Raw genomic sequence first — 22,911 nt, 5'->3', positions numbered from 1 at the left:
TCTTCGGTGGAATTTATGCAACTCCACTTAGCGGATTTTTCTCGGTGTAACCATACGTTGAGGATGATATTGAATTGCCTCCCGCTTACCTAGATTTAATGCTATGGTTCACCACCAGTTTGTTGAGAGGAGTGAATTCACCTCTCCAGTATCGACTAATCTTTGACAGTCGATGTGCTGTCTGTATTACTCTCCCTGCTTTTGCCTTCTTTGATTATCAGGCAAAAAGGAAGATATGTTATTTACCAGAGAGGAGGCAGATGAGTGCGAGAGGAGGGCGAAGGCCGCTCGTCACCACGCTGCAGCTTAGGAGGCGATAGCCGCTTCTCAGTACGACCCCAACTATTATTATGGATATCCGCAGCCGTGGCCATAGACCAACTTAGGCCAAAAGCCTAAGCTTGGGGGAGTACGTATTTCCCACCGACATTGCATTTATGTTCACACACTCATTGCTATATGTCGGTGCTCATACTTTTTCATTGTATCATCCATGCTAGTTTATTTCCTTTTTATGCTTTCTTCTTGTGTGTTTAATAAACCTTAAGAAAAACCACAAAAAATTAGTTATAGCTTTTAGCTAGTTTTAATTTCCGTGCTTGTAGTAGTAATTAAAGATAAAACCCAAAAAGATTTCTTGTTCTTCCTTTGCTTGTTGGGAGCTTTCCCGTGTAAATAGTTTTATTTCCTTTCTTTGGGGGTCGATAAGGAGAAGACCATGATTAAATGTTGAAGTGGCTCATATATGCATAATTGTTGATCTGACAAAAGAGCCCATATTGCCTTGTCTTCTCCTGTGTTATATGAAATGCTTGCAGATTCCCAGCTTAGTCCCAATGCACCTGCAACTCTTAATATTATTCACATTGGTCGTGCAAGTGAAAGGCAATTATGATGATATATGATGGACTGACTGAGATGAGAAAAGCTTGTATGAACTCGACCTCTCTTTGTTTTGTAAATATGATTAGTTCATCGTTCTGATTCAGCCTATTATGAATAAACATGTTTGCAATGACAACTAGAGATCATAGTTTCTTGTGCCATGCTTGATTAGCTAGGAGCTTATAATGGTTTACCTTGCGTGCCAACATGCTATTAAAATGGTTGTGAATGTGGTATGATAGGGTGGTATCCTCCTCTGAATGATTTAAGTGACTTGACTTAGCGCATGTTCACGCATGTAGTTGAAACACAACATCAACATAGCTTTCACGATATTTATGTTCATGGTGGATTATATCCTACCTCATGCTTGCATTCGGTTGTTTGATTTAATTTTAATGCATGTTCATGAGACTGTTGTCGTCTCCTAGCTGTCCGCTTCCCAGTCTTTTGCTAGCCTTTCACCTGTACCTAAGCGTGGAATACTACTTGTGCATCCACTCCATAAACCCCAAAGTATTCCATTGAGTCCAACCATACCTACCTATATATACGGATCATACCTGCCGTTCCAAGTAAATTTGTATGTGCCAAACTCTAAAACCTTCAATAAATATCATGTTTTGTATACTCGAATAGCTCATGTAAATACGGGCTTGTCTGTATCTCCATGTTAGGCGGGATTATTCCTCAAGAGGTGGACTCCGCTCCTCACTCACAAGAAAGGGCTGGCTACCGGGAATGCCCAGTCCCATGCTTTATGCAAATTCAAATCAAAAAATTGCAAACAACTCCCCTGGGACTCTTGTTAGTTGAAGGCACTCGTTGTTTTGAGCAAGCCATGGATTGAGGCTTGTTGGTGGAGGGGGAGTATAAAACTTTACCATTCTGTTTGGGAACGCCTATAATGTGTGTAGCAATGGAAAGATATAGCCATATCTTGGTTGTTATGTTGACAAATGAATGTATAACCCGCTGAAAATATTATTCACCTCTATTTCCAAAACGAGCTCTGGCACCTCTAACAAATCCATGTTTCCCTCTGCGAAGGCCTATCTAATTTAACTTTTCATGTTGAGTCATCATCCTCTTATTAAAAAGCACCAGTTGGAAGAGCACCGCTGTCATTTGCATTTCATACTGTTAAGTTTACATTGAAGTATGACTTGACTTGGATCTCTTTTAACCATGAATTACAATGTCTAGTCAGTCCTTGATCTTTAAAGGTGCTCTGCATTTATGTTTTGCGGTCTCAGAAAGGGCTAGCGAGATACCTTCTTTTTATATCATATTATGATTTGTTTTGAGAAAAGTGTTGTCATCCGAGATTTATATTATGCTCGCTGTTGAGATTATGCCCATTGAATATGAGTAAACATGAGACCTATGCGTATTGGTGAATATGGTTAGTTCATAATCTTTGCCTGAAACTTGAATGCTGGCTTTACATATTTACACCAAACAAGAGAAAACAGAGTTTGTAAAAAGTTTTTCTTTTAATCACTTTTCAGTTTATCAACTGAATTGCTTGAAGGACAAGCAAAGGTTTAAGCTTGGGGAGTTGATATGTCCCATGTCGTATCTACTTTCAAAAACTTTTGGCCCTTATTTTGGACTCTAACTTGCATAATTTGAATGGAACTAAACCCGGACTACACGTTTCAGAGGATTGACCATGGTGTTATTATGTGCAGACATAAGTTCTCTGAATGAACCTGAATCTTCACGAAACGTCTATTTTGGAAAATAATAAAAATCTTGCAAAAGATGAGACCAGGGGGCCCACCACCTGTCCACGAAGGGTGGGGGCGTGCGCCTGCCCGCCTAGGGCGGCCCCCCTACCCCGTGGGCCCCTGGAGCTCCTCCGACTCAAACTCCAACTCTATATATTTGGTTTCGAGGGAGAAAAAATCAAGGAGAAGGAGATTCATCGCGTTTTACGATACGGAGCCGCTGCCAAGCCCTAAAACCTCTCGGAGAGGCTGATCTGGAGTCCGTTCGGGGCTCCGGAGAGGGGAATCCGTCGCCATCGTCATCATCAACCATCCTCCATCACCAATTTTCATGATGCTCACCGCCGTGCGTGAGTAATTCCATCGTAGGCTTGCTGGACGGTGATGGGTTGGATGAGATTTATCATGTAATCATGTTAGTTTTGTTAGGGTTTGATCCCTAGTATCCACTATGTTCTGAGATTGATGTTGCTATGACTTTGCTATGCTTAATGCTTGTCACTAGGGCCCGAGTGCCATGATTTCAGATCTGAACCTATTATGTTTTCATCAATATATGAGAGTTCTTGATCCTATCTTGCAAGTCTATAGTCAACTATTATGTGTTATGATCCGTTAACCCCGAAGTGACAATAATCGGGATACTTACCGGTGATGACCGTAGTTTGAGGAGTTCATGTATTCGCTATGTGTTAATGCTTTGGTTCGGTACTCTATTAAAAGGAGGCCTTAATATCCCTTAGTTTCCGCTAGGACCCCGCTGCCACGGCAGGGTAGGACAAAAGATGTCATGCAAGTTCTTTTCTATAAGCACGTATGACTATATTCGGAATACATGCCTACATTACATTGATGAATTGGAGCTAGTTCAGTGTCATCCTAGGTTATGACTGTTACATGATGAACCGCATCCGGCATAATTCTCCATCACCGATCCATTGCCTATGAGCTTTCCATATATTGTTCTTCGCTTATTTACTTTTCCGTTGCTATTGTTACAATCACTACAAAATACCAAAAAACATTACTTTTGCTACCATTACCACTACTATCATATTACTTTGCTACTAAAAACTTTGCTGCAGATATTAAGTTTCTAGGTCTGGTTGAATTGACAACTCAACTGCTAATACTTGAGAATATTCTTTGGCTCCCCTTGTGTCGAATCAATAAATTTGGGTTGAATACTCTACCCTCGAAAACTGTTGCGATCCCCTATACTTGTGGGTTATCAGATACCTCTGCGATAGACGGAGTGAAAAATTCTAATCTCGATCTATGCCAACTCAACAGACACCATCGGAGACACCTGTAGAGCATCTTTATAATCACCCAGTTATGTTGTGACGTTTGATAGCACACATGGTGTTCCTTGATACGTCTCCAACCTATCTATAATTTTTGATTGCTCCATGCTATATTATCTACTGTTTTGGACATTATTGGGCTTTATTATCCACTTTTATATTTTTTTGGGACTAACCTATTAATCGGAGGCCCAGCCCAGAATTGCTGTTTTTTTGCCTATATAGGGGTTTCGAAGAAAAGGAATATCAAACGGATTCCAAACGAAATGAAACCTTCGGGAACGTGATTTTCTCAACGAACTAGACCCAGGAGACTTGGACCCTACGTCAAGACACAAGAGAGGAGGCCACGAGGTAGGGGGGCGCGCCTACCCCCCAGGCGCGCCCTCCACCCTCGTGGCCCCCCTGTTGCTCCACCGACTTACTCCTTCCTCCTATATATACCTACATACCCCCAAACGATCTGATACGGAGCAAAAACCCTAATTCCACCGCCGCAACTTTCTGTATCCACGAGATCCCATCTTAGGGCCAGTTCCGGAGCTCCGCCGGAGGGGGTATCCATCACGGAGGGCTTCTACATCAACACCATAGCCCCTCCGATGAAGTGTGAGTAGTTCACCTCAGACCTACGGGTCCATAGTTAGTAGCTAGATGGATTCTTCTCTCTTTTTGGATCTCAATACAATGTTCTCCCCTCTCTTGTGGAGATCTATTCGATGTAATCTTGTTTTTGCCGTTTGTTTGTTGAGACCGATGAATTGTGGGTTTATGATCAAGTCTATCTTTGAACAATATTTGAATCTTCTCTGAATTCTTTTATGTATGATTGGTTATCTTTGCAAGTCTCTTCGAATTATCAGTTTGGTTTGGCCTACTAGATTGATCTTTCTTGCAATGGGAGAAGTGCTTAGCTTTGGGTTCAATCTTTCGGTGTCCTTTCCAAGTGATAGTAGGGGCAGCAAGGCACGTATTGTATTGTTGCCATCGAGGATAACAAGATGGGGTTTTCATCATATTGCATGAGTTTATCCCTCTACATCATGTCATCTTGCTTAAGGCGTTACTCCGTTTTCATTAACTTAATACTCTAGATGCATGCTGGATAGCGGCGATGAGTGGAGTAATAGTAGTAGATGCAGGCAGGAGTCGGTCTACTTGTCTCAGACGTGATGCCTATATACATGATCATACCTAGATATTCTCATAACTATGCTCAATTCTGTCAATTGCTCAACGGTAATTTGTTCACCCATCGTAGAATACTTATGATCTCGAGAGAAGCCACTAGTGAAACCTATGGCCCCCGGGTCTATCTTCATCATATTAATATCCCAATACTTAGTTATTTCCTTTTGCTTTTACTTTGCTTTTATTTTACTTTGCATCTTTATCACAAAAATACCAAAAATATTATCTTACCATATCTATCAGATCTCACTCTCTTAAGTGGCCGTGTAGGGATTGACAACCCCTTTATCGCGTTGGTCACGAGGATTTATTTGTTTTGTGAAGGTGCAAGGGACTCGCGCGTAGCCTCCTACTGGATTATTACCTTGGTTCTCAAAAACTGAGGGAAATACTTACGCTACTTTGCTGCGTCATCCCTTCCTCTTCGGGGAAAACCAACGCAGTGCTCAAGAGGTAGCAAAATGGATTTTTGGCGCCGTTGCCGGGGAGGTCTACGCAAAAGTCAATATACCAAGTACCCATCACATACCCTTATCTCCCGCATTACATTATTTTCCATTTGCCTCTCGTTTTCCTCTCCCCCACTTCACCCTTGCCGTTTTATTTGCCCCCCCTCTCTCTATCGTCCATCTCTTTCTCTATTCTCCTTCTTCCCTTATGTATCCTTGTTTGTGTTTCCTTGTGTCTTCTATTTGCTTGCATCTTTTCTTGATAAAAATCTATTGATATGGATCCACTTAAAGTGTTGTACTTAGATCATCTTCGGTCCTTATGCGCTCGTGCTGAAACCCCAACTAGCCTAGTTGATGGGAAATATTAAGATGAGCATGCTCATTTTGTGCGTCACCGTTTGTCTGAAAAAGGGAGACTCTTATGGAATCAAATAAACAGATTGCTGTGTTATGCTTGGAATATTTGTGAAATTTGTGATTTTACTTGTTGCTCTAAGAACCCTGAAAAACACCTCCCCTACCTATGTAAGTTTAATGATATTGAAATCTTATCTTCTTATGCAAAAGGTGTTTATAGTTACTACGATATCAAATGAATTGAAGAATTTGTTGCTTTTAAGGGTGCTTATGAAGTTGCTTCTTTGATTGAAAAATATGATATTACTCTCTGCGAATCTGAAAATTTTTACATACTTAAATATTGCTATGAAAACTATGCTCACAATGTCTATGTCAAAGAATTTATTGAAAGAATGACCGTTGCTTCGGAAGAAAATAATGATATGCATGAATCTATAGATAATTATGATTCCGATGATTTGATTGAAATATCCCTTGATGAACATGATGCTTGCTATTCTTGTGGCCACGATGCCAATATTTATGAAGATGAATTTGCTATAGTTCCTTATGATAAACATGAGATCGTTGCTATTGCACCCATACTTAATAGTTCCTTCGACGAAAAGCATGATTGCAATGATGTTATTATAAATTCCTTTAATGTCAACTGTGTTAATGATATGCAAAACCCTAAGCTTGGGGATGCTAGTTTTGCTAGGACTACTATTTGTTGCAATGATCATGATTGGGGTGATTCTTCTTTTGATCTTGAAAATTTATTTAAGCCCTATGATGAATATGAGATTGATAATAGTGTTTGCAATATTATTGAAAGTGGGTTTGGAATAGTGTCAACTTTAGATCCCGCATATTTGGAGAATGTTCAATCTTATGAAGTTTTTGATAAAAGTGGGCTTGGAGAGGTCATGACTTTAGTTAATGTTAATCCCACTATTTTGGAAGAGTGTCAACTTTGCATGCATGTAGATCATGTTGAAAATATTTTATGTGATAGCTATTTTGTTGAATTTGCTTATGATCCTACATGTAATTATTATGAGAGAGGAAAATATGGTGGTAGAAATTTTCATGTTACTAAATTATCTCTCGTTTTGTTGAGATTGCTATTGTTTCTTTCCGCTTCCTTGCATATGCTAGTTTTTGCTTGCCTTGATAATTTGTTTGCCTATAAGATGCCTATGCATAGGAAGTATGTCAGACATAGATGTGTTTGTCACGTGTTTTATGATGCTCTCTTTGTGCTTCAATTCTTGTCTTTCATGTGAGCATCATTGAAATATTATGCCTAGCTAGGGGTGTTAAACGATAGTGCTTGTTGGGAGGCAACCCAATTTTATTTTTATTCCTTACTTTTTGCTCCTGTTTAGTAATAAATAATTTATCTAGCCTCTGTTTACCTTGTGTTTTTTGTGTTTAATTAGTGTTTCTGCCAAGTAGAACTGTTGGGAAGACTTGGGGAAAGTCTTGTTACACTTGCTGTAAAAAACAGAAACTTTAGTGCTCACGAGAACTGCTGCCAGTTTTATTTGGAAAGTGATATTTAGTTAATTCTTTTTGCAGATGATTAATAGATAAATTCCTCACGTCCAGCAATTTATTTTAGAATTTTTGGGGTTCCAGATCTTGCGCTAGCTACAGATTACTACATACTGCTCTGTTTTTGACAGATTCTGTTTTTGTGTGTTGTTTGCTTATTTTGATGAATCTATGGCTAGTAAAATAGTTTATAAACCATAGAGAAGTTGGAATACAGTAGGTTTAACACCAATATAAATAAAGAATGAGTTCATTACAGTACCTTGAAGTGGTCTTTCATTTTCTTTCGCTAACGGAGCTCATGAGATTTTCTACTTTGAGTTTTGTGTTGTGAAGTTATCAAGTTTTGGGTAAAGATTTGATGGATTATGGAACAAGGAGTGGAAAGAGCCTAAGCTTGGGGATGCCCATGGCACCCCCAAGATAATCTAAGGACACCTAAAAGCCAAAACTTGGGGATGCCCCGGAAGGCATCCTCTCTTTCGTCTACTTCTACTGATAACTTTACTTGGAGCTTATTTTTATTCACCACATGATATGTGTTTTGCTTGAAGCATCTTGTATGATTTGAGTCTTTACTTTTTAGTTTACCACAATCATCCTTACTGTACACACCTTTTGAGAGATCCATACATGATTTGGAATTTGTTAGAATACTCTATGTGCTTCGCTTATATCTTTTGAATTATATAGTTTTGCTCTAGTACTTCACTTATATCTTTTAGAACACAGTGGTGGATTTGTTTTATAGAAACTATTGATCTCTCATGCTTCACTTAGTTTATTTTAAGATTCTTAAATAGCATGATAATTTGCTTAAAATCCTAATATGCTAGGTATTCAAGATTAGTAAAATTTTCTTATGAGTGTTTTGAATACTAAGAGAAGTTTGATACTTGATGATTGTTTTGAGATATGGAGGTAATAATATCAAAGTCGTGCGAGTTGAGTAGTTGTGAAATTGAGAAACGCTTGTGTTAAAGTTTGCAAGTCCCGTAGCATGCACGTATGGTAAACATTATGTAACAAATTTGAAACATGAGGTGTTATTTGATTGTCCTCTTTATGAGTGGCTAGCTAGGCCGCAAGATGAGACCACTAGTCAGTTTCTCTACGACTGAAATAGCTTTGGACGATCGCTCCAGGTCCCAGTATAGCTCCACTGCCCAGGATGGATGGATGGTTAGAAACTAGATCCACGTGTGCATGTATTCCTGCTAGCTAGCCGCACTAGTAGATGTAGATCAAAACCCTAGCTTCATTTCGCTAGCTGGCACCTTTATTTTGATGACATATGTATGTGACATATAGTTCTTTCCTAGATATAAATACCAGTTCGAGTGGAGCACCCAGCTAGCGAAACACAGGTGATCTCCTGCTCTGAACGGCTCGCGGCTCTTCTAACGTACTGCCTACACATTGACGTGTGGATTCGGACCCACATGTGTGGCTCAATGTCAGGGGTCGTACGTCAGGGGATCCGGCTCCCCTGCCGAATGCCATGGCTAGAAACATCACCGTGGACGTGTTCCTATGGCGTTGGCGCTGCTCCTCCTCCATCTACAAATCTATCCTCAAAGCATGTGTGACCACTGAATCTGATTGTGCTGAAGTGATCCATACGTATACAATAACCAATGAATACGGCTGTGAACGGAGACATTTGAAATGCCAGATTTGAGGCATGACTGTAGATGGTCTAGTATGGTAGCCCAACTTGGGCTCAAGTGGGAATGAGATCGAGGCTTGTGGGAAGACTTGTGTCCTAACTCCTAGGGGCATCTCCAAGGCAGACCTCAGACCTCATGTATATGTCCAGACCGCAATATTTAGATCAGTTTTGCCATCCTATCAAGTCTTTAAAATCTCTGTGTATCAGTCTGGATGCCCAAAATCTGATATAGTGGAAGCAAATTTGTGTGTGGTTTACAGGGGTTGGGACATTCCCAACGAAAAGTCCCCACATGATCCTCCTCTCTTTTCTCTCTTCTCTCCCTTCCCAACCACACACCTCAGACACACATGTCTAACCAAAAGCAACCACATGCATGTCTCTGTTTTTTCTCTCTCTCCTCCTAACCGAACAAATGAGGTTTATTAGTGAATAAGCGTTGGATGGCTCCCTCTCGCATCCCTGTCCACGACTGGTTCTATACGATGTCCCATTTGAAGGTCAGTGTTAGAGATGTTCATGTCCAAATCCTTTGTCCATAGCTATGTACGCAAGTCACCGAGTATACATGTGGCGAAATTATTAGCAGCTGGCAGCTGATGTCATACACCACGTTCCTGCCCCGTCGTCACTTGACGCAAGTGCACGGCCAACGGGAGTCTGGTGCCCCCGGCCAGCCATAGAGAGCTGGATCCGGCTTGCCTGCTCCCTCTTCATACTTCCATCCGTGCTCCCACCTCATCCTATGGCTGTTTTTTTTCCTTTTTTTCTAATTTAATCATCTCCCCCTGATTTTAAGAAGGTGGGACCGGGTCTTATTTTATTCCAATCAAATCAAGCCACGTATATTGAAGCACGGATGGGCGCACAAGTAGGGACTAGGGAGCAGGCAAGTCTCGTCCATAGAGAGCTTCCCGTGTGAGCTGGGCCAGGGAAAGAGGATATCAAGCAACCAATAGTAAGAGAAGCTCCTTATCTTCAATCCGTATGTTCCTTTCCAACCTGGAATCCCCCGTTTCTACAAGATGGAGAGATATCCGAGAATGAAAATGGCATATATGCGCAAGGACCAGAAAATGCAGGTGCATTCGGGTTTGTGGTTATTATTATTTTTCGCGGTGTAAGGGTGCCCTACAGCAAGCTTAAAAATCGACAGAAAGTGTGTCTCTCTCCATATCAAATATTTTTCACTGGCTTCTGGTACATCGATCCGGTACACGAAAGATCGAAGGCAATTTCTACGTATCTATAATAAATTCTGAAAAAAAAATCCTGCACGATGTACCCACCGTGTCATAAAGTCCAACCTTCTCCTTCCCCACGGAGTTGTTGGAAGCGGGTCGGCAGTCGATCGGGCGTACTCACCCTCATTTGTCGGGCCGTACCAGAGCTGTGCACCTTCCTATGTTTTGGTCTGCAAGGGCGGAGGCGATGGTGGCGCTGCACGGCCACTGCCATGCGATAGCATAATAGAAGGAAGGCCCCATGTCAGTTTCTCGAATGCAGACCGAAACATAGGAAGGAACTATGCATCATAGAAGGAAGGCCCCATGTCAGTTTCTCGCCTAGGCCTGGGACGCGCTGCTCATGGCCCAGTCGGGAGCAAAGATCTTGTTCTAATGAGCTCTTTTATGGTACCCTATACTGCTTGGCGTGAGCGGACCAGTATAATTAAATCCCACCGTTGAAACGGGATTGTTGATGGACCAAGATGCCAGCCTATTTCGTAGTAATAGCTTGTAATCGGCATCGCCTGCTCGCTCCCATCGCCGCCATGCTCTCCTCACATACATACATGGAACCAACACTTGGTGACCACGGCTACGTCAACGCCCTCCTCCATCCTGCCTGGCCGTCATGGACGGGACGACGAACTTCTGCACATGGCAAGCCTCCGCATTGACGGACAACGGCACCAAGTGGTTTCCTCGCCGCCGTTGTGAACCAAGACAAAACGAGCGCTCAGCCAGCCATGGGAGGAGCCCAAGCCAATGCCTCATGGCCGTCCTGTCGGACCTATTGGAGAAGAAGAGCATGGTCTGGGCCGAGGCCTACGCCACGCAGTCGAGCGCCAGATCCATGCACGGCGGTGGCCACCGGAACTCTACCACAGTCCGTAGAGAAGAACAACGGGCAGGGTGGGTCGGTGCGAGGTGAATCGTATAAGTCCCAGAATGCCCTCAGAACATGTATACTGGTTGGTCCGGTGCTACTAATACTGCCCGCCATGTTGTTGGCCTGATTGCAGCAATACAGGTCGGTCATGGCCATTTGATTTCGCGGATGGACGGCCCTTATTCACTACGGGGTACCCTAAAAAAGCTCTGTTCTAATAGACCGAGTTGTTGAGTTGCTTCCAGTCTGTGCAGTTTGTCCTAACAAAACGAAATTCATCTTCTACTTACGAGCACAAATGAGCTTCCGATGAACAGTAAATTCCAAGAAGATAGAAAACAAATTGAAAAAAACCAGATTTTTTTGTGGTAAACTTTGACAGATGTTTACAGTGTATAAAGTTTCATCAGACAAAATGACATTCGTCCAAGTCGTGAGAAAAATCAACACTCCAAAATGCTTTTGGAAATAGGATTTCTGAAGCATCTATTTTTTTGCCACGACTTCGATGAATTCATTTCATGATGAAATTTATGGGCACTCAAAGTATTTGTCAATGTTTTCCAAAAAATAATAGTTATTTTTTTGCATTCTTTCAGATTTTACTATTCATCTGAGCTCATTTGAGCTCGAGCTCAGAAACACCGCGTCCTTAACAAAACTTCTATGAGAATCAGACGGATTCCTTGGTGACGTCGACAGCAAGGACCTTGTTGCAAGGTGTGCTTGTTCTTTACTCCTTGTACATTCGTGTGCCTACCAACTTTGTACATTGTACTTGTACGCTTTCGTCGATTATCTGAGTAAGCGTATCCTTTCTATAGACAGGTCTTCCCCTCAGTGGCGCTGAAATCAAGCTCGCATATGGCTCCCACCGCAGGCAGCCTCCGGGATGGTTGGCTACTGAACAACCTGCACCGTGAGCCACATGCTATCCACAGTCAGACAGGAATATATCTGAGGCAGCGACTCTAGTTGTGGCCAAACAGTAGCTAGTCGCCTAGTCGGATGCTTCATGCATGACGACCATACATATATATATCACCATGCTTTTCACGCACTGTTGTCATATCTGTGACGCCGGCCATCGCATGACATGCCAAACGTTCGAGATCCACAAGTGCCCAGCTAGCTAGCCACTAGCTAGAAAGTAGAGACATCATTTGCAGATTCCCGGAAATATCACTCGGGGACCAGCTAGCTAGCGACCCCGATATATATATTTTAGAAAACGGAAGATTTTATTGCCTCAGCCTCACTTAACTATTACTACAAATTTAAGTTCATCTCACTAAATCATTAAACGAAGCCCAGTGAGGTTGATGTTTCATTTACGTCTCTCACGCAGCCGCCTCCTTCCCTAAGAAAAGCCTATTGTTTCTCTGCCTTCCGCCGGCACCGCCGCTGGTCCGTCTCGTCTTAGGTGACCTTATGCACATGGCGGCGGTGGATCCGGACCCTTGCCAGCGGGAGGGTTCTATTGTTTGATATTTCTTCGAGTTTTGTTAGGGTTTGTGTCATGTGCAGAAAGATGACATGACGGAGGCTCCCTGAAGATGGAATAAGGTTGTCCCTACCAAGCCCCATTCTCGGTGGGGTGTCTAGCGTCGTCGATGGGCGTGTGGAGGTGTGTCACCGACGACCTGTCCTTGATGGATTTGCTCGGATTTGGTCATAGTTCGTCTATGTTCGTGTGTCTTCAAGTTGAATCCTTCCTATCTACGCTACTCTTCATTGGCGACGGTTGTTGTTCTGCTGCACTGGTCCTATGGGGTCTTAGTATGACGACTCCTAACTGTTTACTACAACAAGTTTTGTCCGGCTCCGGCGAGGGAGGGGCAATGATAGCGGTGCGTCTTCGGCTCGCTTCAGTGCTTGTAATCGTCGCTAGGTGGTTTATGGATCTGCATGTAATTTTTATTATTTTTGATGTCCGTTGTATTGCCATGATTGAAGATGAAATAGACTGAAAGCTTTCTAGAAAAACTCTAGTGGCAGTGCATGATCCAATCCATAAGCCGTTTCTTGGGGCCAAGATCTGTCTGACCTTTGATCTGGAAACGTGATAGGATATTCCACCGTCATAGCTAACCGAGACACAGTAGCAAAACCTGCATAGAGAGAGAACTTTTTTCCTGTCATCGGTTAAGTCATTTTGCATAAGCGAATGAAGATACTTTTTAACATCCTAGTGCCGATACCCAAAATTAAGGGGCATGCTACGAAGAGGAGTAATTGCAAATGCAAAAGAAACAATACACCAAGCAACTCACACTACAGGACAATGTGGAAATAGATGATGAATAGTTCTTGTTCAAAACCAAATGAATAACTCATATACCTAAACAAGTTACATTTAGATGAATTTCTTTAGTGTGGATAACCTCCAAAGAGAGAAAACATAGGAATACCTAAACAGGTAATTAAAGCATCTGATGTCCACCATATACTTGAGCATCAGACATAGCTTCATTCATATCTTTATCTATATCTATATCTACATATACTGCTTAGAAAGAATGTAAGATTTCATATTTTATTTTTCTTTTCACGTGAAAGAGCTGAGCGGGCTGGCCGGCGAAGGCGCCGGTGGCGTACTCTGAAGATGATGATAGTCCTGCTCCAGGGTGCTTTTCTGTTGTTGATGATAGATAGCCCCTCGCCTGCATGTGTCTGTGTACTGCACCGCCCTTCGGTGATGCCGTGTGTGTCAGTTCTGTTTAGTTGACGACCCCGCCGGACGCCCGTGCTTCGTAGACCGGCCGTATCTCCGCTGTTCTTCAAAATCGCTGCTCGTTGTACGAGTATGCCATTAGCCTGTGTTACTTTGTGTTTCCTTTATGAGTAGTTTCACTTTGCTCAATTGTTACGTGCGGGGTCACAACGATCCTGCACGTAGGTGTGGGGTCAACTCCCTAGTTCTGCAATCGCGCTGCTCGGTGCTTTGCTTGCAAGAGACCAAAGTCGCCGCATTTTCTGCCGCGTCCTTGCTCGAGGTGACCGGCTGCGCCCTTGCCGGCAACGCCATTCCGCCGGCGGTCGGCACGCGGGGAGACATACTTCTTGTCTGGGATCCGGACGTGTTCGGCATTGACCAGCTGGAGATTACCGGGCACGCCATCTCGGCGCGGTTCTCACCACGTGATGGAGGAACACCGTGGCACCTGACCACTGTCTACGGCCCGTGTGACGACGCTGAGAAGCTGTTGTTCCTCGAGGAACTAGCGGCGGTCCGTGCCCGCCGGTCGGGTCCCTAACTCGTCCTCGGTGACTTCAACCTGATCTACGAGGCACACGACAAGAGCAACTCAAACCTTAATCACCGCATGATGTCTAAGTTCCGGGCGGCGCTCAACGCTGGTGAACTACGCGAGATCCCATTGCATGGGCGCCGTTTCACCTGATCTAACGAGCATGACGAACCTACCCTCTGCTGGGTAGACCGGGCCTTTTGCGACATGTACTAGGAGCTGCTGCACCGCTTGGTTTGCCTCGCACCTTTGGCCACCGGAACGCCAAAGCCCGCTCGTGCTCACTTGTGAGCACCCCGGCCGGCGTAAGTTCAGGTTTCGTTTTGAGGCTTTCTTGGTTCACCTTCAAGGTTTCTCTGACGTCGTCTCCATGTTCTGGAATGAGCCTTGCCCGCCGTTGGACGCGCTCGCACGATTGGATTTCAAGTTTAAGCGGGTTGCCCGTGCGCTGCGGCTCTAGAATAAATACTCGGTCAGTGACACCAGGCTACAACTTCTCATGGCCCAAGACACCGTCTTGCTTTTAGATGAGGCCCAAGAGTCGCGCCAGCTTGAGCTGGACGAGCTGGAGCTCCGAAAAGCCCTCAAGGCTAGGATCTTGGGGCTTGTTGTCATCGAGCGGATCAAGGCCAAGATGCGGTCGCGTGTGCGTTACCTTCGCTCTGGAGATGCAAACACCAAGTTTTTCCATCTTAAAGCAAACGGCTGCCGCCGGAAAAACTTCATCGCCTCTCTTCGGACTCCCAGTTCGATCGGACAGCCGTCTAGCACGTCGCTCACCCTAGATTGGGACAATCTAGGCCACCGCGGGAAAACCTGGAGGATCTCAAAGCGCCTTTATCTTCAGACGAGATTCTGCAGGCCATCAGGGGCTTGCCGGAGGATCATGCACCTGGCCTGGACGGCTTCTCCGGTGGGTTTTTCAAGGCCGCAGCTCCGATCATCATGCCGGACCTACTACTCGCTTTTTGCCAAGTATACCTATTGAACCGTTCCAGTTTGCAGAAGCTCAACGGGGCACACATCGTTCTTCTCCCTAAGAAAGCGGACGCGGCCGCCATGGGCGACTACAGGCCAATCAGCCTTTTGCACAACATTGCCAAGCTCATCATGAAGGTCCTAGCGACCAGGCTAGCGCGACACATGACTCGCTGATTTCCCACATTTCTGCGTGGGCGGTGCATTCAGGACAATTTCCTCCTCGTCCGCGGTCTAGCCAGGCATTGTCATCGGGTCCGACGGCCGGCACTCTTCCTAAAGCTCAATATCGCCAAGGCATTCGATTCGATGTCTTGGCCATATCTGCTGAGCATGCTGCGTGCGAGGGGTTTTGGAAGGCGGTGGTGTGAATGGATGACCATGATGCTATGCACCGCTTCCTCCCGTGTGCTTGTCAATGGCCAAGTGGGCGAACTCATTCAACACCGTTGCAGCCTTCGACAGGGCTATCCGCTCTCGCCTTTCCTTTCATCTTGGCGATGGAGCTGTTGCAACCCACTCTGGACCTTGCCATCGCCGCGGGCTCCATCTCACCGCTCAGAGGCAGCATCCCCCGGTTTCGTACTTTGCTTTATGCGGATGACGTTGCCCTTTTTCTCAACCCCGTCCGATCTGAGCTGGCTACGGTGTGCGCCATTCTCACTTCCTTCGGTCTGGCCTCGGGGCTCCATGTCAACTTCTCAAAGAGTGCGGTCATACCGATCCACTGTGAGCTTCTGGATGTGCAGGATATCACCATGCCGCTTGGGGAGGAGGTTACCTCCTTCCCATGCAAGTTCCTTGGGCTGCTACTTTCCCTTCGGCGGCTGTGCAAGATCGAATGGATGCCCCTTCTGGACAAGATCCGGGCGCGCCTGGCCTTCTGGAAGGCAAAGCTGCTTTCCATGGTGGGCAGGTTGGTCCTTAATGCGGTGCTCTCTGCCTTCATGGTCTACTGGTTGTCCATGTTCAAGCTGCCACCTTGGGCGTGCGCCGAGATCGACAAGTTGCGACAGGCATGGCTAAGGAGGGGCGAGGAGTCTTTCCACGATGGACACTACAAGGTCGCCTGGGTGATAATCTGCCGGCCGCGCCAGCTCGGAGGGCTCAGTGTGATTGACCTGGTGAGTTTTGGCACCGCCATGCGGCTCGGGTGGCTGTGGCAGGAGCGCGTCTCCCCGGTCAAGCCTTGGATTGGTCTCCCGACGCCATGCACGATCGCTGACAGAGCCATCTTCGCAGCGGCAACGCGGGTGACCATTGGACCTGTTGGGGAACGTAGTAATTTTAAAAAATTTCCTACGCACACGCGAGATCATGGTGATGCATAGCAACGAGAGGGGAGAGTGTTATCTACGTACCCTCGTAGACCGAAAGCGGATCCGTTAGCACAACGCGGTTGATGTAGTCGTACGACTTCACGATCCGACCGAATGCACGGCACCTCCGAGTTCAGCACACGTTCAGCTCGATGACGTCCCGTGAACTCCAATCCAGTAGAGCTTCACGGGAGAGTTCCGTCAGCACGACGGCGTGGTGACGATGATGATGTTCTACCATCGCAGGGCTTCGCCTAAGCACCGCTACGATATGATCGAGGTGGATTATAGTAGAAGGGGACACCGCACACGGCTAAGAGATCTAGAGATCAATTGTTGTGTCTATGGGGTGCCCCCTGGCCACGTATATAAAGGAGTGGAGGAGTAGGGGGCCGGCCAAGAGGAGGAGGCGCGCCCAAGGGGGGCAATCCTACTCCAAGTAGGTTTTGCCCCCCCCTCCTATTCCAACTAGGAGAAGGGGGAAGGAGGTGGTGGAGACACTAGTAGAAAACAGGGCTATGGTCCAGGCCGGCTCAGCCCATTAGTCCCGGTTCAGTCTAGAACCAGGACCAATGTGGGCATTGGTCCCGGTTCGTGAGCCCAGGGGGCCGGCCGGGCCACGTGGGCCATTGGTCCCGGTTCGTCTGGACCTTTTGGTCCCGGTTGGTGGGACGAACCGGGACCAATGGGCCTCGCTCCTGGCCCAGCACCATTGGTCCCGGTTGGTGGCTTGAACCGGGACCAAAGGCTTCCCTTTAGTCCCGGTTCATGTCATCAACCGGGACCAATGAGGTGCCTATATATACCCCCTCGCGCAAGAGCAGAGCACAGTGCTCTGTTTTTTCTGGCCGAGGGGGAGAGGGCTTTGTGGTGCTCTAGCTCCCCTCCTATGCACATGAGGTGTTCGATGGAATGCCCGAGCCACACTACTTAAGCTTTCTCCTCTCGAAGCTCGACCTCCAACCTCCATTTTCCTCGATATTTGTCTAGATTTAGCGGTCCGTCATGCCCCGTCCCCGTCTTCACCGCCGTCGATCACCCGCGCCGATCTCATCACCGACACCACCGTGGTGAGCCTCTTGTTCTTATCTTCTTTCTGAAAGGAAAAATATTCTTACTTGTATGTTTAGATAGATACTTGTATCATTTTCTTACATTTATTATTGCATCTTATATAGTGCTATGGTTTTGGTATCCGCCCCCGTCGGCCCTCGTCCTGTCTATGATTCGGATTTGGTATGTATATTATCTTTATAACTATTGGTTCATTTATTGTTTATGAAAATTATGCCGACCAACGTGACATAGATTTTATTTAACTAGGATGTATGTGAATCGGAAATGCCAACCGACCCTATTGTCGAGAGGTTAAATTTAGTTGAAGAAGAAAACAATTTGTTGAAGGAAAAAATAAAAAAAATTGAGGAGGAGAAGATGATATTTGAGTTGCATGTTGCGGATGTCGTCAGTGATCACAAGATCAAGATGGATGCAATGCGCTTGAAGATTAGAAAGATTAGAAAATATGCCATTCATACCGAGGCTTGGTATCATTATGCCGTTGGATCAATTGTTACCTTGGTTGCGATTATGATCGCATTTGTTTTCGCATTGAAATGTTTTACATAGTTTCAATGTATAGTTTAATTAATTAGATGCTCTGGAGAGCTATATGTTATTAGATGAGAACTATGTATGCACTTTGGTTTTAATGTGATGATGAACTTCTATTAATTTGGACACTTAATTATATATAATGCACGCAGATGAACCGGCAATGGATGTACGGTGACAGACACACCCGCGAGTACATTAAGGGCGTGCATGAGTTTCTCTATGCGGCTGAGGCAAACAAGCAGAATGGTTTTATGTGTTGTCCATGCACTGAATGTGGGAATACGAGGTCTTACTCTAACCGGAAAATCCTTCACTCCCACCTGCTTTACAAGGGTTTCATGCCACACTATAATGTTTGGACGAGGCACGGAGAAATAGGGGTTATGATGGAAGACGGCGAAGAAGAAGAGTACGATGACAACTATGTGCCCCCTGAATACGGTGATGCTGCAACGGGGGGAGCTGGTGAAGATCAAGAGGAACCAGACGATGTGCCCAATGATGCTGCCACGGGTGAAGCTGCTGAAGATCAAGAGAAACCAGACGATGTGCCCGATGATGATGATCTCCGCCGGGTCATTGTCGATGCAAGGACGCAATGCATTGTCGATGCAAGGTCGCAATGCATTAGTCAAAATGATTAGACCTATCTTTTCGCGTATGCGGTTAACTGATATGCTCAAAATGAATCCTTATGCTAAGTACATGAAAGAAATTGTCACTAATAAAAGAAAGATACCGGAAGCTGAAATTTCCACCGTGCTAGCTAATTATACTTTTAAGGGTGGAATACCAAAGAAACTTGGAGATCCAGGAGTACCCACTATACCATGCTCTATTAAAAGAAACTATGTTAAAACTGCTTTATGTGATCTTGGAGCCGGTATTAGTGTTATGCCTCTCTCTTTATATCGTAGACTTGATTTGAATAAGTTGACACCTACTGAAATATCTTTGCAAATGACTGATAAATCAACTGCTATACCTGTTGGTATTTGTGAGGATGTGCCTGTTGTGGTTGCAAACGTTACTATTTTAACGGACTTTGTTATTCTTGATATTCCCGAGGACGATACTATGTCTATTATTCTTGGAAGACCCTTTTTGAATACTGCAGGGGCTGTTATTGATTGCACCAAAGGCAATGTCACTCTTCATGTTAATGGTAATGAGCATACGGTACACTGTCCGAGGAAACAACCTCAAGTCCACAGTATCAATTCTACTGGAAAATTCCATCGATTATTTTTGGAGGTTTTGAATTTCCTCGTCCTACTGTTAAGAAGAAATATGATATTCTTATTGTTGGGGATGTGCATATCCCCGTTGAGGTAACATAGTGTATTTTGATATTTCTCCGGTTCCATGTTATTCTGAATGAGTTCGTTAACAAGACTTGATCAACCTTGTTAGTGGATTCCTTTTGATGAGCATGAAATGGATGAAACTAGAAGGCACAACCTTCTGTACCCCACTTTTACTTTCTGTTATCTATATTAAATAAAATAAAAATAGTATTTTCTGTCTGTTATCTGAATTATCCGTGCAATATAAAAATACCCCGAAAATAGAAGTTCTACAAATGCCCTGAAATTTAAATATGATTTTTCTAGAATATTTGAGAATATTTGGCACTAAGAACACAACATGAGGAGCTGGCACCTGGCCACCAGGGTCAGGGGCGCGCCCTACTCCCCTGGGCGCGCCCCCTGCCTCATGGGCCCACGGTGGCCCTCCTCCACTTATCCTTGCACCCACATACTCCTTCTTCATCCCACAAACACGAATATCCAGCTCAAACCCGAGTCCAAGCTCATTTTGCTGCCATTTTCGATCTCCTTGCTCAAAGCACCTCTCACAAAACTGCTTGGGGAGATTGTTCCTTGGTATGTGACTCCTCCATTGGTCCAATTAGTTTTTGTTCTAGTGCTTTATTCATTGCAAATTTGTGCTGCCTGGGTGACCATGTTCTTGAACTTGCATGCCAAATTTATATGGTTCCGAGTAGTTTTGATGCATGATATAGGCTCTAGGCAATTGTAGGAGTAGTTGCTATCAATTTTCCTGAGTTTGGTTCACTTTTATTTTGAAGTTACTAAAAATTTCAGAATTTTTCATAGGAAGAAATATGCTTAGGAAAATGTACCAAGGTGGTTCTTCAAGGAAGCAAGGACCCAGGCTTGCAATGCGTGATGCTGATGAAGAGCCACCAAGAGACGCTCCAGTACGTCCTTATGAATGGTCTTCGGAAAAATTTATGGATCGAGCGGGAATTAAGGAAGAATTTAATGCATATTTGTGTAATGCTGATCTTGTGAGCTTCGAGGAAGAAAAGTGCCACCGGTACCACTATCTCACCAGTACCTTTGTGAGGAGGTTTGAATTTTCATCTTCACGTAATTCTCCAACTGTCCTGTTTGATCTCTATGAAAAATCTTATACTATGGACTTAGAGGATTTTACCACTGCCTGCAAACTTCCACAATGGGGTAGTGCTAGTGAACCCCGCAAATCTGAATTTACAGATTTTCTTGCTAGCATAACTGTGGGGGAATCTAGAGATATAACACAAGCTACCATAGGGAGCATTCACTTTCCTGCTATACATTATTTTGCTCTCTTCATAGGTAGGTGCATAAATGGTAAAGATGAAGCATGTCATATGTGTGTCCCTGACCTCAGTATTCTTAGGAGTGCTGTGTTAGGGGACAAATCCTATAATTTGGGATCCATTGTTGCACGTAGGTTGCATAATAATAGATTTAATGGAGATTTCTTCGGTGGAATTTATGCAATCCGCTTAGCTGATTTTCTCGGTGTAACCATACGTGAGGATGATATTGAATTGCCTCCCGCTTACCTAGATTTTAATGCTATGGTTCACCACCAGTTTGTTGAGAGGAGTGAATCACCTCTCCAGTATCGACTAATCTTTGACAGTCGATGTGCTGTCTGTATTACTCTCCCTGCTTTTGCCTTCTTTGATTATCAGGCAAAAGGAAGATATGTTATTACCAGAGAGGAGGCAGATGAGTACGAGAGGAGGGCGGAGGCCGCTCGTCGCCACGCTGCAGCTCAGGAGGCGATAGCCGCTGCATCTCAGTACGACCCCAACTATTATTATGGATATCCGCCAGGCCAGCCGTGGCCATAGACCAACTTAGGCCAAAAGCCTAAGCTTGGGGGAGTACGTATTTCCCACCGACATTACATTTATGTTCACACACTCATTGCTAGATGTCGGTGCTCATACTTTTTCATTGTATCATCTATGCTAGTTTATTTCCTTTTTATGCTTTCTTCTTGTGTGTTTAATAAACCTTAAGAAAAACCAAAAAATTAGTTGTAGCTTTTAGCTAGTTTTAATTTCCGTGCTTGTAGTAGTAATTAAAGAGAAAACCCAAAAATATTTCATGTTCTTCTTTTGCTTGTTGGGAGCTTTCCTGTGTAAATAGTTTTATTTCTTTTCTTTTCTTTGGGGGTCTATAGGAGAAGACCATGATTAAATAGTTGAAGTGGCTCATATATGCATAATTGTTGATCTGACAAAAGAGGCCATGTTGCCTTGTCTTCTCCTGTTTATTGAATGCTTGCAGATTCCAGCTTAGTCCAATGCACCTGCACTCTTAATATTATTCACATTGTTTGGTCGTGCAAGTGAAAGGCAATTATGATGATATATGATGGACTGACTGAGATGCGAAAAGCTTGTATGAACTCGACCTCTCTTGTGTTTGTAAATATGATTAGTTCATCGTTCCTGATTCAGCCTATTATGAATAAACATGTTTGCAATGACAACTAGAGATCATAGTTTCTTGTGCCATGCTTGATTAGCTAGGAGCTTATAATGGTTTACCTTGCGTGCCAACATGCTATTAAAATGGTTGTGATGTGGTATGATAGGGTGGTATCCTCCTCTGAATGATTTAAGTGACTTGACTTAGCGCATGTTCACGCATGTAGTTTAAACAAACTCAATATAGCCTTCACGATATTTATGTTCATGGTGGATTATATCCTACTCATGCTTGCATTCGGTGTTGATTAATTTTAATGCATGTTCATGACTGTTGTCGCTCTCTAGCTGGTCGCTTCCCAGTCTTTTGCTAGCCTTCACCTGTACTAAGCGTGAATACTACTTGTGCATCCAACTCCATAAACCCCAAAGTTATTCCATATGAGTCCACCATACCTACCTATATATACGGTATCTACCTGCCATTCCAAGTAAATTTGTATGTGCCAAACTCTAAACCTTCAAATAAATATCATGTTTTGTATACTTGAATAGCTCATGTATCAACTAGGGCTGTCTGTATCTTCCATGTTAGGCGGATTATTCTCAAGAGGAGTGGACTCCGCTCCTCACTCACAAGAAAAGGGTTGGTTACCGGGATGCCCAGTCCCATGCTTTATGCAAATCAAATCAAAATAATTGCAAACAAAACTCCCCCTGGGACTCTTGTTAGTTGGAGGCACTCTTTGTTTT

This window comes from Triticum urartu, chromosome 6 (assembly GCF_003073215.2).
Source record: "Triticum urartu cultivar G1812 chromosome 6, Tu2.1, whole genome shotgun sequence".
Taxonomy (NCBI): Eukaryota; Viridiplantae; Streptophyta; class Magnoliopsida; order Poales; family Poaceae; genus Triticum; species Triticum urartu.
This window is presented reverse-complemented; position numbering follows the sequence as displayed.